Below are 13,614 nucleotides of genomic sequence, written 5' to 3'. Positions count from 1 at the left end.
TGGCTTCTGTTCAGGTCGTTCAACTCTAACTAATCTGTTACCATATCAATCAAAAATAATTAAAACTTTGGAAGAATTCAAGCAAGTTGATGCAGTTTACACAGATTTTTCAAAGGCTTTCGATCAAGTAGACCATAATATTTTTCTCAGGAGATTATTTGATATAGGGTTTGATGTTTCCGCTGTAGGTTGGATCAAAAGTTTATTGTCAGAGCGTAGACAGATGGTCAAAATAGGTGCTTTTAAATCGGATGCAATATGTGTAACTTCTGGTGTTCCCCAAGGGGGGCATTGTTCCCCAATGTTTTTCAATCTGTTTGTGGACTCAATTTTTGATTGTTTTGAAAACAGTGAAGGTCTCGCTTTTGCTGATGATTTCAAAGCCTACAGAATAATGAATTGCCAAACTGATCAACAACTGCTGCAGGACGATCTTGACAGATTAACGCAGTGGTGTCACATTAATAAATTAAACCTAAATATATCAAATTGTTGTCTAATTAGTTTTTTTAAGGGTTCCAGAAAATATGACCCTTCTTACGAACTGTGTGGGCAACCATTAAAAACTGTATCAAAAATAAAAGACTTGGGAGTAATTTTCGACAAAAATTTAACATTTGTCGATCATATTAACTCTGTCACAATACAGTCATCCAAAATGTTGGGTTTCATCGTGAGAAATTGTAGACATTTTTCTGTTGACACTGTCAGAAGCCTTTACTCTTCATTAGTCAGATCTAAACTTGAGAATGGATCAGTGGTGTGGTCTCCTTACCAAGCTGTCCATAAATATACTGTAGAAAAGGTTAAGCATAAGTTTCTACGATTTTGTGGATTCAAATTATATATTGGGATCTCTGATCATAATTATTCAATTCTGGAAAAACAACTGAATTTGAAAACACTTTCAGAAAGGAGAATCTGTGCTGGATTAAATTTTTTGCATAAAATTGCTACAGGGAAAATTGATAGTGCTGAATTGTTGGAGTCGGTTAACATTGAGATTGTCGCACGAAATAGGAGACATAACTACTCTTCTTTTCATATACCCTATCATCGAACAAATTATGGTATGAATTTGCCTATAGAAAGATACTCGAGATATGTTAACCAACTTCATTTGGAAATATTTGATATGTCTGAGAGTGGGTTCAGGGCTCAATTTAATAGAATCAATTTCATAGAATAATTAATACTTTAGTTTAGTGTAAAACTTTAATTATAAATTTAGGGTTTTAATGTTAATTGTTGGTTGTTTAAACATTGTTGCAGGTTGAATTATTTTTGTTGTTTTTTGATTATATTTTTTTCTCAATCTATTACATACATCTTACATTTTACTATTTGTTAATTGTAACTGTTAATGGGGTTTTCCCGTAATATTAATAAATAAATAAATAAAATAATTAAGATCCAAGCAGAGAATACATCAGGATAATATATTCTGTGATCCTAGTATTTTGTTGTTAAAGATGTTTAACATTGTAAGCGTTCCATAGTAACAATATATTATTAAAAATCACTTTGACACTTTTCCTCTTTTCTCGATTGAGTATTAGTTTTTGTTGTACATATAAATTGTTACAATCACTGAATACATAGTTAGTGAAAAAATTACCACATTTATTAACTGTATTAATAATTTGCAATTAAAAAAATAACAGTTATCCAAGAACATTCAAAAGCCATCTCTTTAAATTAATTATGACATTTTCAAGTAGAATGACATTCTAGTAATGTTTACATATCCATACCAGTGTGAATTTTACTACACGTAATTTGCCGTGTAATGACAGAAAAAGTAGGGATACCCGTAAAATATTTGCGAATTATGTAATGATGGCCTTAAAATTATTTGTGGAATCTATTTGTTTATTTTGTTTATCGTTGAAACTTGCACAATGTTGTCGTTAAAATATGAGACACTGAACAAATATAAATATACAATCTAATGTGTTTGTTAATAAAAGTGATCCGATGTATAAAAAACACATAGAAAAGACCAAGAGATGCCTTTTAGTGATAAAACAAATTGTCGATTGCATTAATGAATGCACTGGAAATCTGGTAACGGTTGTGATCTTGTTTTCATTTTTGAATATGCTGTCGACATTTACTTTTGGCTTGTACATGTTACAAAATCTTGATTATTTAAACAGAATAATCCCCGAGCTTGCGTTTTTCGTAAACAGTTTTGTATATTTGGTAAGTTTTTGCTGTAGTTTTTATGGAATGTGTAAAAAGAAAAAGTTACATTATAGTAAATCGATTTTTTAATTCACTCAAAGTGCGACCATTTAAGCACCTTTCCTATTTAAACAATAATAATAATGTAACAAATAACAACAACAAAGAAATTAATCAATAACTAATAGCGTCGATAAACATTTTATTCAGGCCCGGCCCTAGAGATTTTGCCGCCCTGGGCAAGATTGGCGACCGCGCCGCCCCCCCTCCTTTGGTAGACCCATGACTCACCACCTTCCTTCAGCGATCGCCAACTTAAATCACGATTGTATTTTTATTGATGTGTGCTTTGTGCTAAATTATTTAATACGCCATTTTCCACTGTATTTGAACGATATACGCTTAAAAAATATATACTTGCAATATTTTCATGAACTTCTACTACATTACTATTAGTATATTAAAACATGCTTTAATATCCAAAAACTCACCATGCATATCCATAATTACACACTTACTTTTCTAAGTAAGTACTACTCTTTTTATATTGGCACGAGAAAGTCATTTAAGTCTTTAATAATTCTCAAAGATCCAGGGACTCCGCTATTTCGTATTCAATAGAGATTGTCGCTAGTGCACTCAAAAGTTCCTGGGGACATACAGTCGGAAAAATGAAAGAATACCCATGAACGAACATAGAAAACACGCTGTATTTTCCTGTCACTGTGTCATAAAGAAAATTGCCCAGCGCAAGTACATGTAATAATAATTATTACATGTACTTGCGCTGGTCAATTTTTTGTATGACACGGTGACAGGAAAATACAGCGTGTTTTCTATGTTCGTTCATGGGTATTCTTTCATTTTTCCTACTGTAGTTGATCTTAAGTAATTTTTTATTAATTTTAGCTTTGAAAAGGTTCTAGAGGCCCTGTCACTGGTAGGGTTACAAAAATCCTCAAAGCAACACTAACGTGGGGTGCGAAATCAAAATCATACTCTCTAATCATTTTCAGTGTCTCTAGAGGTGTACTCTTGGGCTTCACAATCGTGGAAAATACTTTGAGTGCATCTTTTAGATCAGCATAATTTAGATCTTTTGACTCATCAAAAGTTAAAGCATCACATAGCTTAAAACATTTATCTGATAAATCACTAGCAGTCATATGCTTAATTTGGTTTATGTCGTATAAAAACTCAAAAATTTCTCCATGGCTCTTAATTTGCTGAAATCTATCACAAATAGAAGTCAACATATATATCGTGTCTCTGGATCTAGGTCCATTCTTTCATTTTCAGCCTCATAGCCGAATTGTCTTTTCACTTTCCTCTTTCTTGATGTTAGTGTGCCTCTGATTTTCGGGTTTTCAATTTCTAACTTCGATGGAACTCTTTTGCGTCTGTCAAATAGTCCCGGAATTTTAAATCACTTCTGAAAGACTTAAAATGGATTTCTGTTTTTTCTAATAAACTGACAGATTGATACACTCAAATGAATATCAATACTCTGCGTTGCTCAGCGATTTGCTGACTACGTTGATGTGAAGTAAAATGTCATGCCATACCTATTACCACAGAGCAATAAAAACTAGAATCATGTATTTGATTTTCCAAACAGCTTGCCTCATGAGCAACCATTTTATCGTTGGTTTTATTGACAGTGATTTCTACAAGAGCATAGATTTCTTTAATTTGGTATCTGATCGTAGTAATTGAATCAATTCTCATCTAGTTCCCATTTACATAGTTTCGGATAAAGGTTTCAATGTTATGCTAGAAAGATGATTTTTTAGTATAGCCCAACGATGAATAGATGGTGAAAAAAAGTTGTAAATTTTTTGTGACTAAGGAAAAGAAAGAAACTGCAAACTGTGAGACTATACCAGCATCGTTCGCGACTTAGTTATTGTTTCACTTAATAATTCTCGTTTTTACAGTTGCATTTTTGATGCTCTTGTTCATAATATTGATTTTTTATAATATTAAAAACATAATTTATTATTTCTTCAATTTCAAAAATTGGCTGTTCTCTTAAAATTGCCGCCCCTAAATTGGCCGCCCTGGGTGGCCGCCCAGTTCGCCCACCCCTGGGGCCGGGCCTGATTTTATTAGTTCTCGAACGAAATGTACCGAAAGATAACGAATTTTGAAAGTGACACCAACTTTTTACAAGTCTTGTTTAAGCTGGGAGGCTATGCAGGTATTTTTCCTTTGGAAATTAAACACAAGTTTCTGAAATATTTTATTAGTATTGTGCTATTGGTTGTGTCCATACTTGGGATTGTAGCTACACCCTTTAAAGTAGAGGAAGAGGTTACAACATCTCATTTTACAGCATTGATGATGTGTATGTACATTGTTATAGGAACTTGTGGTGTTGTGTTTATCATTTTATGTTTTTACAATATATTCGTATACAGCAGTATATGGAGAAATTTTTTCAAACACATGCAAAGCATTTATTGGCTTGAAATAAAAGAAAAGTCTTGTATTAGATACTTTAGAGCTTCAATAATGTTTATTATTGGACCACTGTTCTATGCTGTCTACAATGCATTAACAATAAATACTTGTTGTAAATGGTACCTACTAGCAAAATATTTAGTTTTAATTAAAATTAGTTGTGGAATCTATTTGTTTATTTTGTTTATCGTTGAAACTGGCACAATGTTGTCATTAAAATTGTAGCAGATGGATTTCTACTACAATATTTTATAAAAAATATCCATTAATTTTAATCCTATCCCAAGAAAAATATCAATTTTTCTAATTTATTTTGTCAGTTTAAATATCTTTAAAATTTCCTAAGCCGCTCCTGTTCGAAATATTTCAGAATATTTTCGCAACAAAGTAAAATCATAGGAAAGTTCCTATTTATTTGAGTAGCATTTACCAACTACGTAGATAGTTATTGTGAAATCATTCATTATTCGAGAATGAATCCTCTAAAAGGTTTGGTGTTTTTCCTTTAAGTTTTGAGCGATAAAAATCCCATGTTATTATTGGTCTGCATTTTGAAAGATCCTTGAGTTGTAGTTGACGATTGGTCAATAGTTTTGGCCGAACGATCGAGAAGAAATGCATCGTTTGGACGCGAGAGAGACGTGACGATGTAAAGTTAGTTCTAAAAGTACATCAGCTCTGTAAGCATCTTTTTGTTAGAACTCAACTAACAGACTCGCAGAAAGTCGCACTTTGCCGGCCAAAATGGTTTTCTTCTTATAGTAAAAGAACTAATGGATTTCTAACATGTCAAGGAATATAATGACAATAGTTTCACGGCATTTTAATGGATATATTATTGTGAAACAGTTCTATTGTTATGCAGTTTGATTTGCCGGTAAAAGAAGTGCGTGGTTTCCTGGTTCCTGTCCTTTATGTAGCTGTTGCTATTTTTATGATATATGGATTTGTTCATGTTCCAGTAAGAAATGCCCAGATGATATTATTTGGTATCGATTTTATCCAGTTTTGTAATGATTTGAATATCTTCCCCTCCCAGCCCCGTCTGAATGGAAAATTTTGAAGTTCCAAGTGTTGTGACATGGATTTTTGTTTTAACAAGGTATGATAATGTTTATTTTAAATAATTCACAAGTGGATATTATTGGTAAAGGTTTTACATAATTAAAAATGTTTGTTTTCAACATGGAAAATATATTATGTAAAGTAAATATTAGATGGCAGTGACATTTGACAGCCATGTCAAATTTTTGTTTTGGTACACTGCTAAAAATAAGGTTAAAAATTGTAAAATCATGTATTTTGTTATTATTATTCATTTCTGGTTTGAGAATGTGTCTATTCTCAATAAAAATAAAAAGGTATTAAGGTTTGAATAAACATTATAAAATGTGCACATCTTTATTTCTGTAACCTCTTTATTTAAGAAAATTATTAACAGATATCTAATACAAGTGAATAAGTTTTAGAACAGAAGAAAATATAATGGCATAGAAGCCAAATGATGATAATTTGTAGCCCACTATAACCCCAATGAGGAATCTACGATGAATGTCCCCCAGTTGCTTTCCAGTAAGTACTCGATATGAGAATTTGAGGATTTTTCAAACGGCGTCCCAATTTGTTTAAATAGTAGGAAAGTCCTCAAGTCTGTGTAAGTATCCTTTGCTTATTTGGTTATGTAGTTTAGTCTTCTTTAAACCCTCCTACCCCTCCCAACGAATCTACGACCTGCCACCGCACAAAAAATGAGCTGCCGTTCGCATGAAGGTTTGCGTGTCTGTTCCTTCTGCTAGCCCCATTTCGACTCCCCAGTATCTCTATAGATAGTCTTTCCTTGATCCCATTAGAGCAGACAGGTAAAACGCTTCAACTGGCACCCAACGTGTGAGGCCGATTCATTTTTCTGCCTCCTTCAGTATCCAGTTGTTGTCTTGTCCAGTTGAACGCTTCAAATGGCGCCCAACGTGGGGTGGTAACCTGTTGAGGTAAGTTGTTCATGAGATTTTATCTCACTGAGGTGTTTATGACAAAGTTGAAGCGTTCAACTGGACAAGACAACAACTGGATACTGAAGGAGGCAGAAAAATGAATCGGCCTCACACGTTGGGTGCCAGTTGAAGCGTTTTACCTGTCTGCTCTAATGGGATCAAGGAAAGACTATCTATAGAGATACTGGGGAGTCGAAATGGGGCTAGCAGAAGGAACAGACACGCAAACCTTCATGCGAACGGCAGCTCATTTTTTGTGCGGTGGCAGGTCGTAGATTCGTTGGGAGGGGTAGGAGGGTTTAAAGAAGACTAAACTACATAACCAAATAAGCAAAGGATACTCACACAGACTTGAGGACTTTCCTACTATTTAAACAAATTGGGACGCCGTTTGAAAAATCCTCAAATTCTCATATCGAGTACTTACTGGAAAGCAACTGGGGGACATTCATCGTAGATTCCTCATTGGGGTTATAGTGGGCTACAAATTATCATCATTTGGCTTCTATGCCATTATATTTTCTTCTGTTCTAAAACTTATTCACTTGTATTAGATATCTGTTAATAATTTTCTTAAATAAAGAGGTTACAGAAATAAAGATGTGTACATTTTATAATGTTTATTTAAACCTTAATACCTTTTTATTTTTATTGAGAATAGACACATTCTCAAACCAGAAATGAATAATAATAACAAAATACATGATTTTACAATTTTTAACCTTATTTTTAGCAGTGTACCAAAACAAAAATTTGACATGGCTGTCAAATGTCACTGCCATCTAATATTTACTTTACATAATATATTTTCCATGTTGAAAACAAACATTTTTAATTATGTAAAACCTTTACCAATAATATCCACTTGTGAATTATTTAAAATAAACATTATCATACCTTGTTAAAACAAAAATCCATGTCACAACACTTGGAACTTCAAAATTTTCCATTCAGACGGGGCTGGGAGGGGAAGATATTCAAATCATTACAAAACTGGATAAAATCGATACCAAATAATATCATCTGGGCATTTCTTACTGGAACATGAACAAATCAAAACATCATAAAAATAGCAACAGCTACATAAAGGACAGGAACCAGGAAACCACGCACTTCTTTTACCGGCAAATCAAACTGCATAACAATAGAACTGTTTCACAATAATATATCCATTAAAATGCCGTGAAACTATTGTCATTATATTCCTTGACATGTTAGAAATCCATTAGTTCTTTTACTATAAGAAGAAAACCATTTTGGCCGGCAAAGTGCGACTTTTTGAGTTCTAACAAAAAGATGCTTACAGAGCTGATGTACTTTTAGAACTAACTTTACATCGTCACGTCTCTCTCGCGTCCAAACGATGCATTTCTTCTCGATCGTTCCGCCAAAAGTATTGACCAATCGTCAACTACAACTCAAGGATCTTTCAAAATGCAGACCAATAATAACATGGGATTTTTAGCGCTCAAAACTTAAAGGAAAAACACTGAACCTTTTAGAGGATTCATTCTCGAATAATGGATGTTTTCAATAACAATCTACGTAGTTGGTTATTGCTACACAAATAAATAGGAAATTTCCTAACCTTTACAATGCGAACAGGAGCGGCTTGGAAATTTTAAAGATATATAAACTCGCAAAATATATTAAAAAAATTAATATTTTTCTTGGGATAGGATTAAAATTAATGGATATTTTTTATAAAATATTGTAGTAGAAATCCATCTGCTACAAAATATGAGACACTGAACAAATATATACAATCTAAGGTATTTGTAAATAAAAGTTTTTTTTGTTTAATGTTTATTTTGCAATCTTTTACATCATATAATAACAATAAGCATACATGTTGATTGGTACAGTGTCATGAGAGAGAGTTTCTCCAATGATCCACTCCCTGAATGCACTTTTACATTCTTACATTTATGTTAAAAACAATAAAAAATTGTAACGCCTTCTGGTTTCTTCACTGTTGTCAAGCAGGTTAATTGCCAGTGTGTTTGGATGTTGCTCTAAGCGTCTTAGGTAGTTTGTGCTAAGCTGTTTAGTCACTGCAGTAACCTTTGGCATCTCTAGATCATTATAAATGTCTCGGTTTGTTACGAACCAAGGAGCATCTACTATACTGCGCAGGGCTTTTGACTGGAATCTCTCGATGATAGCAATGTTCGATTTAGATGCTGTTCCCCATAACTGGATTCCATAGGTCCATACTGGTTTGAGAACGGTATTGTAAGCTAGTAATTTGTTCCGCAATGATATTTGTGATTTTCTGCCAAGGAGCCAGTACAGCTTTTTCCATTTAGTATCCAGCTGCTTTCTTTTTTTCTATATGTGGGTACGCCAGGTATATGTTTGTCCAGGTGTATCCCCAAATATTTTACGCTGTCTGTTTTAGGTATTCGTTCATTGTTGAATGTGATGCTTGGCGTTTCACCCTGGCATTTTGTGAATGTTATGTGTGCAGATTTACTTTCATTTATTGTGATTCGCCATTTCCTTGCCCACGTTGCTATATTGTTGAGACTGGTTTGTAGTGTTGTCGCTGCTACTTCAGGATTTCTGTTTACTGCTAATATAGCTGTGTCATCAGCAAAGGTAGAGGTGACTGTGTCATCAGTACATGGCAGATCAGCCGTGAAGAGTAGGTATAAGACTGGGCCTAAGACACTTCTTTGTGGGACTCCTGATTTGATGATGCGTAGTTTAGTTACTTCATTTTCATATCTGACTCTGAAGTATCGTTCTTCTACTTCTAAGTAGGATTTTAGAATCAAATATATTGTTGTTGGTAGCTGCGTTTTTAATTTGTAAAGGAGTCCCTCATGCCACACCTTGTCAAAGGCTTTGCTGACATCCAAAAAAGCTGATTCACAGTAAATTTTATCTTCGAATGCTTTGATGATTTTGTTAACAACACGATGCACTTGTTCTACTGTCGAGTGTTTCTGACGAAACCCAAATTGATAGTCTGGGATTAAGCTTTTTGCTGCGACAGTTTCCATCAGTCTCTTCATCAGTAACTTTTCCATTATTTTTGACAAGACTGGTAGTAAACTGATTGGTCGATAGGAGCTAGGTTCATTTGGCTGTTTTCCCTGTTTATGAATTAATATGATTTCTGCTACCTTCCATTGTGCAGGGAAGTACTTCAGTCTTAGAACTGCGTTGAAGAGTTGCGTCAACATAACGACCGCTTTTCTAGGAAGTTCTTTTAATATTTGGCCGGTAACCAGGTCATAGCCAGGTGCCTTCTTGGGGTCTAAGTGATTTTTTATAATGTCGTAAGTTTCTTGTATTGTGAAGTTTTTAATAGGCTCCATTTGTTGCTCGTTTTCCTCAAGGAATGCATATATTTCGTCGTCATTAATTCCGTTTGCAGGTGGTAACGGTTGAAATACTTCCTCCAAATATCTACCGAAAACTTCTACCTTTTCTCCGTCTGTTTTGGCCCAGGTACCATCAGATTTTCTAATTGGGATTTGATCTCGTGGCTGTTTTAGATATTTTGTGGCTTTCCAGAGACTATAGTTAGTATCGGTTGAGGGTGATAAGTTTTGTAGATATTCTGTGAATGATTTAGTTTTAAGTCTTCTAAGTGTTTCTTTTAGCTGCCTTGCAGCTCGATTGTATCTTCGTCTATCGTCTGGGTGCCTTGTTCTTTGCCAGGTGTTTCTTAGTCTTCTCTTTTCGTTAATCATCTCTCTGACATTTAAGGGGCAGTTTACTTATTTTTGCTTTGGTGTTGTGGTAGGGGTTGATTCCCATGCAGCCCCTTGGACCAGTGTTGTGAAGTACTCCACCGCATCTTCGAGTTCTTTTGCATTCTTTAAGGATATAGCTAGGTTTAGCTTTTCTTCAATTTTATCCCGGAATAGATCCTAATTAGTTTTGTTATTGCATAAGGTTATTGGTTTTCTTTTAATATTACCGAATAGCTAATTGTAGCAATTACTGATGTATGATCAGAGGCAATATCCAAATTTGACTGTATGTCTAGGTATCCTTGTGCCTTGTGCAAAACCTTTTGTAATGAAGAAATCTAGGCAGTCAGGTATTTTTCGATGATCTGTTGGCCAGTAGGTTGGTCATGCTGGGAGGCTATGCAGGTCTTTTTGCTTTGGAAATTAAACACAAGTTTCTGAAATATTTTATTAGTATTGTGCTATTTGTTGTGTCCATACTTGGGATTTTAGCTACACCCTTTAAAATAGAGGAAGATGTTACAACATCTCATTTTACAGCATTGATGATGTGTATGTACATTGTTATAGAAACTTGTGGTGTTGTGTTTATCATTTTATGTTTTTACAATATATTCGTATACAGAAGTACATGGAGAAATTTTTTCAAACACATGCAAAGCATTTATTGGCTTGAAATAAAAGAAAAGTCTTGTGTTAGATACTTTAGAGCTTCAATAATGTTTATTATGGGACCACTGTTCTTTGCTGTCTACAATGCATTAACAATAAATACTTGTTGTATATGGTACCTAGTAGCAAAATATTTAGTTTTAATTAAAATTAGTTGTGGAATATATTTGTTTATTTTGTTTATCGTTGAAACTTGTACAATGTTGTCGTTAAAATATGAGACACGGAACAAATATATACAATCTGAGGTGCTTGTTAATAAAAGTGATCCGATGTATAAAAAACACATAGAAAAGACCAAGAGATGCCTTTTAGTGATAAAACAAATTTTCGATTGCGTTAATGAATGCACTGGAAAACTGGTAACTGTTGTGATATTGTTTTCATTTTTGAATATGCTGTCGATATTTACTTTTGGCTTGTATAGGTTCCAAAATCTTCATTATTTAAACAGAATAATCCCCGAGCTTGCGTTTTTCTTAAACAGTTTTGTATATTTGGTAAGTTTTTGCTGTAGTTTTTATGGAATGTGTAAAAAGAAAAAGTTACATTATAGTAAATCGATTTTTCAATTCACTCAAAGTGCAACCATTCAAGCACCTTTCCTAATTAAACAATAATAATAATGTAACAAATAACAACAACAAAGAAATTAATCAATAACTCATAGTGTCGATAAACATTTTATTAGTTCTCGAACGAAATGTACGGAAACATAACGAATTTTGAAAGTGACACCAACTTTTTACAAGTCTTGTTTAAGCTGGGAGGCTATTTAGGTCTTTTTCCTTTGGAAATTAAACACAAGTTTCTGAAATATTTTATTAGTATTGTGCTGTTTGTTGTGTCCATACTTGGGATTGTAGCTACACCCTTTAAAATAGAGGAAGAGGTTACAACATTTTATTTTACAGCGTTGATGGTGTGTATGTACATTGTTCTAGAAACTTGTGGGGTTGTGTTTATCATTTTATGTTTTCACAATATATTCGTATACAGAAGTACATGGAGAAATTTTTTCAAACACATGCAAAGCATTTATTGGCTTGAAATAAAAGAAAAGTCTTGTATTAGATACTTTAGAGCTTCAATAATGTTTATTATGGGACCACTGTTTCATGCTGTCTACAATGCATTAACAATAAATACTTGTTGTAAATGGTACCTACTAGCAAAATATTTAGTTTTCACTAAAATTATTTGTGGAATCTATTTGTTTATTTTGTTTATCGTCGAAACTTGCACAATGTTGTCGTTAAAATATGAGACACTGAACAAATATATAAAATCTGAGGTGTTTGTTAATAAAAGTGATCCGATGTATAAAAAACACATAGAAAAGACCAAAAGATGCCTTTTAGTGATAAAACAAATTGTCGATTGCATTAATGAATGCACTGGAAAACTGGTAACTGTTGTGATACTGTTTTCATTTTTGAATATGCTGTCGATATTTTCTTTTGGCTTGTACATGTTCCAAAATCTTGTTTATTTAAACAGAATAATCCCCGAGCTTGCGTTTTTTGTAAACAGTTTTGTATATTTGGTAAGTTTTTGCTGTAGTTTTTATGGAATGTGTAAAAAGAAAAAGTTACACTATAGTAAATCGATTTTTTAATTCACTCAAAGTGCTACAATTCAAGCACCTTTCCTAATTAAACAATAATAATAATGTAACAAATAACAACAACGAATAAATTAATCAATAACTAATAGCGTCGATAAACATTTTATTAGTTCTCGAACGAAATGTACGGAAAGATAACGAATTTTGAAAGTGACACCAACTTTTTACAAGTATTGTTTAAGCTGGGAGGCTATGCAGGTATTTTTCCTTTGGAAATTAAACACAAGTTTCTGAAATACTTTATTAGTATTGTGCTATTCGCTGTGCCCATACTTGGGATTGTAGCTACACCCTTTAAAATAGAGGAAGAGGTTACAACATCTCATTTTACAGCATTGATGATGTGTATGTACATTGTTATAGAAACTTGTGGTGTTGTGTTTACCATTTTATGTTTTTACAATATATTCGTATACAGAAGTACATGGAGAAATTTTTTCAAACACATGCAAAGCATTTATTGGCTTGAAATAAAAGAAAAGTCTTGTATTAGATACTTTAGAGCTTCAATAATTTTTATTATGGGACCACTGTTCTATGCTGTCCACAATGCATTAACAATAAATACTTGTTGTAAATGGTACCTACTAGCAAAATATTTAGTTTTCATTAAAATTAGTTGTGGAATCTGTTTGTTTATTTTGTTTATCGTTGAAACTTGCACAATGTTGTCGTTAAAATATGAGTCACTGAACAAATATATAAAATATGAGGTGTTTGTTAATAAAAGTGATCCGATGTATAAAAAAACACATAGAAAAGACCAAGAGATGCCTTTTAGTGATAAAACAAATTGTCGATTGCATTAATAATTGCACTGGAAAACTGGTAACTGTTGTGATATTGTTTTCGTTTTTGAATATACTCTCGATATTTACTTTCGGCTCGTATATGTTCCAAAATCTTGATTATTTAAACAGAATAATCCCCGAGCTTGCGTTTTTCGTAAACAGTTTTGTATATTTGG

Source organism: Diabrotica virgifera, chromosome 9 (genome assembly GCF_917563875.1).
Source record: "Diabrotica virgifera virgifera chromosome 9, PGI_DIABVI_V3a".
NCBI lineage: Eukaryota > Metazoa > Arthropoda > Insecta > Coleoptera > Chrysomelidae > Diabrotica > Diabrotica virgifera.
The sequence above is the reverse complement of the archived record's forward strand: the minus strand, read 5'-3'. Positions refer to the sequence as shown.